A 5476-nucleotide genomic window follows, 5' to 3' on the forward strand; every position below is an offset into this window, starting at 1 on the left:
AAGTATATTGTGAAAATATTGTCTAGTTGGATAGCATTCAAGTTGAAGGTCCTCTGATTAAAAATGGATAATTAATTCAAATTAGACGCCAAACAGTATTGATTTTTTTGACTAATCTGTAGTCAACAAGAAAGTTTAAAAACGGCTTAGAATGTGTTCCTAACCACCAGTTTTATAAATGGCTTTGTACAGTGGTTTGTGATTACTTTATTTTACATGGGATAATATTTTCTACTACTATAAGTTTTGGCAAAAGAAGAAAACTAAAAATTTACTACTGTAGAGGAATATGATAGAAATAGAAGACAGTTTTATGTTTGTCAAATCTCTGATTAGTACCCATATTCAAGACTTAAAGTCATATTTCTTACTATGTTAAACAGATAGGGAAAACATAAAACATCATATGATAAGGCAACTATTCATGACTTTTTAAAATGTACTTATTATGTGATGAAATTTACTTTATTAGCTAATGTTTTGGTTTGAAATATGGGAGGCTGATCTAGTTAACAAATTTTCAAAGGCACCTACTGAAAAGCACAAATGGAGGGGGGTACTATTTCTACACTTTAATGAATGGTTGAACCTGTTTGGCATTAGTGCAGAGTAAATAAATCAACTCTATTGTAACTTGCTCCCTACACTTGAAAAACCTGTAACGTCACTAAATATCAACTTCTTGTAAAGTGTTATTTTGGCAAATGTGATTTTAAAAAGTTTATTTGAAAAGGAATATACTTTCAGGAGATTCAATGTAGGTTATCATTTGTTTGAGAATGACAACATTTTTATACTACAGAACCAAGTTTTACTGTAGTACCAGTGTTTTGAAGCACTAAGGATCTTCTCAATTAATGATTTTCTGAATTATATTTGACCTCTATGTCAAGTATTCCTAGCATTGGTAGACAATTACGAATCTATCGTTCCAGGAACTATTTTTTGGCCTGATGATGTTGGAATGAAATCATTTATTAATCATTAGGAGAGGGGTATTACAAATAATCTTGTAACATTTGTGGTCTTGTTCACTCATATGGGATGGTCATCTGAAAATTGAAAGTTTGAATTACTGTACTTTCATATTTTGTGATTTCATCTTGCATTTTAGGTTGCCTTGCATTTCCCAATTGCTTACTGCTAATTCCTGCATTTCAAGGAATTGGGGCCCTGAAATATAGGAAATGAGAAATTGAGATGGGTCTTCAATTACTTTCTGCTGGCATGTTGGCTGGGCCTAGGTGAGAACTCTTGCCCTAGTTATCTGATGATGCGGATAACTGGGACCTGGGATCCTAGGACCCGTGAATCCTGTAGAAGAATAATAGCTTTTATACATCATATCAATAAATTTTGAGTATAATCAGTAGGAATGCTTCAGAAATATGGAGAAAAACAGTTTAGGACAAGCGAGTTAAAACAATAAACATCAGCAGAGTAAAATCCCTTATAGATTAGAGGAAAACAACATTGGATTTTTTTTTTACCATGTGAATTCAGAAGACCAAGAACACTTAGAACATATCACAAGTTTATACCGAAAACATTGCATTGATACTTTTTATATTCTAATATATTGCTAATCCTGATTATTTATATTCCAATCTATTTATTGGAATAAATATCAATTAATTTGTCAAATTATCAATTAATTCTAGTAAAATTCACTGTGTGAAATATAAAATCAGCACATATAAATATAAAATATATAATTATATATAATATATGAAAATGTTTTGCATTGTTCTGTTGTGGTTATGGTATCAAAGGCAACTGTTTGAAAGTATTATTCCATTACCTCTACCTCAGTGTTTGGTAGAATTAGAACTAAAGCATTACCATTCAGAGATGTACAGCCTAGAGACAAGAGGAAACACTGTGATTAAAACTTTACCAAATTAAGGCCTAATAACGAGGAGAAACATATGGACTTCTCCTGGTGCTATGGAATATATTTGGTGATAGAAAATCAGTGGTGTAAGTTCCTGCCTGGTTGGATGGTAGACAGGCCAGGACATTAGGGAATCATGCATATGAACAATTTTTTCACCTTCTTGGCTTTAGCTACTTTTGAAATAGTAGGGTGTAATAAACAATTATATTTTGAAAAAATACCTTCTAGTCTGAACATTTCTGTCTGAACTGTTCGTCTCTCTATGATCCCTTGTAACTAAGATTAGTTTTGCTCCAGTAAGACAATCTATGCTATCAGGGTAAGATATTCTGGTTGGTCTGTTCCTACATGGAGCAAGGGTAAAGGGTCAGGGAGACATTTGTGCCAATAAGCCCTCATTTGGGAAATTTTATGCTGCCGAAGTTTAGAAGTAGCTCTTAAGTAAGGCTTACTTTGAATCCATTAGCGCCACAAAGCTAAATCAGTTGATAAATAAGTATTTGAAAAGCCATCACCTTTGGACCTAGCTATAAAGGCTTCAATGTATGATCAAATTTCAAATGAAAAAGACTTAAAATAATCATTGACAAAAATTGCAAATGTGAGCAATCGAACAAATAATAAGTTTTTTCCACCATACACAGAATTTTACAGAAATCAATGCATAGAAATTTTGGGAACAATAAGGTTTCCTTGTCACAAATAGGCAACCAAGGATATATGCCTGTCTTAAGATTGCATCATTAACTACTTAAATTTACAGGATACTACATGTTTCAGCAGCACGTCTACCCAAATTACAATACAGAGTTTTACATGGTGCTTGTACAAGGATGATATGAAAATTTGTGAAGTATTCCATATTTTTCATTCTTCAGATGCAAGAAATTAAAAAGTAATTAAAAATTGATTACAAATGTACAAGTGTAATAATACATGTAATTAATAGAAATAAAAGTTAGTTTGATATCAGTGTATTCAATCTTCACCTTTTTAGAAAGGCCTTTACATAGCATAACTTTTATAAAACTTTTGAAATATGATAACATTGTCATTTTATCCCAAAGAAATAAAATTCTATAAGGATCTAGGAATTAAAGGAATCTTAAACTGTTTCTATATGGAATGCAATCTGAAAGGCCACATTTATTAATGAACCTATATATTGTAAAACAATGTCGAATTCAAAGTATTATATCTAGGAGAGAATGAAATAGACTATGGATATTATACAAACAGAATACTAAATATTTTAAAATATACTGTTTCAGACAAGCACCAGAATTATCTTTAGTTTCTGTACTACTCATTTCAACAGATAACTTAAAATTATTTCTAATGAAAAAATCACAAAAATCATTATAGTTGTATAGAAACAACTCAAATATATTTTTATATCAAAGTCAGGCAGTTCACTTGGAAGAATACCATGGAATCCATGAATTTTTAAAGTAAGATATTGCTGTTGTATTGTAAAAATATTTTGTATGGACACATAGGATGGAATGGCAATTTTGAAATTTAAGAAACTTACCCAAACCATTAGGATTTAGGAGAACAATTTGTACTGCCTTCCACAACTTCAAAGAGGTAGTGATACATAATTATACTTTTGGCAATATCAAATGCAGTTTCTTCCAAGTTGTGCTTCAGACCTGGTTTGATATAATGGTTCAAAGAAGGAGATCTAGCATAACTTTGCTATTTCTATTCTCAGCAGGAAGATGCAAGGGGCTGGAGAAGCCTTTAGTTTGGCCATTTGTATCTGCATCATGATGAAATAAAGAAGCCACTCTGGTATTATTCCATGTATAAGTACTGTGCAGGGTTGTCCAGACATTCACGATTATTGCATGAATATCTACCTTGAGCCACCAACTCATGGACAATATCTAAGTGTCCACTGTAGGCTTCTCGATGAAGAGGGGTATATTCATTGTTATCCCTAGCATTCACATGAGTGGCCTTTTTGGAAAGTAGTCTCTACATTGTAGTAAGGCGATTATTTTCGTCAGACCAAAGAAGAAATTTACTTGAATCCTTCTCCATTTTTCGCTTGCAATTGATACCATTTCTTACTTTTTCATCTTGTTCCTCATCTTCATCAGAATTGCCTAGCCAGAGATTTTGAGTGCCAGTGAGAATGAGGATGAGGTGTCCATGTATTTCTCCAATAGTTCACATTGGATGAACTGGTCAGAAAAATCCAGTAAATTTTCTGCATCTGTTTTTTTCACTATTATTTATTTTCTCCTTTTTAATTTTTACTATTCTAAATTATTCTAACTGTAGAGTAGGGAATTGGTAGAGAGCAGAGGAAAGATTTTCCTCCGTATTCAAAGGTACAGACTGAAAATGAGGACCAGTTGTGTCTTCATGTGTAGCTTATTCTAGGAATGAGAAAATAGGAAATAATGCCTTCTATGTAAATGAATTGGGAAATGGCAGAGCAGAAAGTGAAATGATGCAACCAAAAATATGAAAGCAAAATAAATTAGGATAATTATGGAGCAATCATATTACCTATGAGAACCATCAAAGGGAGAGAGGAAGAGAGAGACAGATGTGAAATGATCTAGCTAGCCACAAAATCCATCCCTCTGATCAATTTATAGAGCAAATAATTTAATTTTTTAAAAGAGATGGAAATAGAATTTAAGATCAGATGTCTCCATTGTTTTTAATTATATTTTTATTATCCTAAATACTTGGACAATGGAATTTCCATTCAACAAATCAGTATTTTTTAAGTATAATGGATCTTTATATAACTTTTCCACACCCTTCCAAACCTCACCCCACCTTAATTTTTTCTAGTTTCATACTATCTGCATTGAATATTATACCTTCACTCTCTTCCTCCATAACTCTCTTTATTCCTTCCTTTTGACTTCCCCTCACATCTTCCAAGTGATAGTTTCCTAATATATATTTTGTTGGATTAAAACTTCAATTTTATAAGAAATTACACCTTTGAAATACTCCTGTGCAATACTCCTCTGCAAATAGCACGCTTTGGTTAATATATTTGTGTAAACCTGTATAAAGTTCTAGCTTCCAAATATGAGACAAAACATGGGTCCTTTGTTTGTCTGGCTTAGTTCACATAGTGACTTAGTTCAATTAATATATTTTTAGATCTATACATTTCGTTTCAAATAATGTAACAGTCTTCAGAATTGATGGGTGCAATCAAATTGTGTATATGTGCCACACTTTCTCCAACCATCACTCCACCAAAGGGTATCTGGGTTGTTTCCGTAACTTGGCTACGGTGAATAGTGTAGCAGTGAACATGGTTGTGAAAGTGATTTTATTGTAATCTTTTGGTAGAATTCATCACTACCTTTATGGGAGCAATCCTCTAGCCAGTTTTCCAGAATAAGAATATCCCTCCCTTCATCTTCATCACAATGTATTGCAAGTCCTCAAAAACACACTTCCCCCTACAGGTCTAATTAAGCTAAAACCACATTGTTCCCATATTTTTTCAATACATTATTTCATAATTGTACATATAATTTAGTGAGAACCTTCTATGTACTTTCCTAATGTGGGAATGAGGGACATCACAGAGTA

Source organism: Dipodomys merriami, unplaced genomic scaffold (assembly GCF_024711535.1).
Source record: "Dipodomys merriami isolate MVZ:Mamm:240054 unplaced genomic scaffold, mDipMer1.0.p SCAF_169, whole genome shotgun sequence".
Classification (NCBI taxonomy): Eukaryota; Metazoa; Chordata; class Mammalia; order Rodentia; family Heteromyidae; genus Dipodomys; species Dipodomys merriami.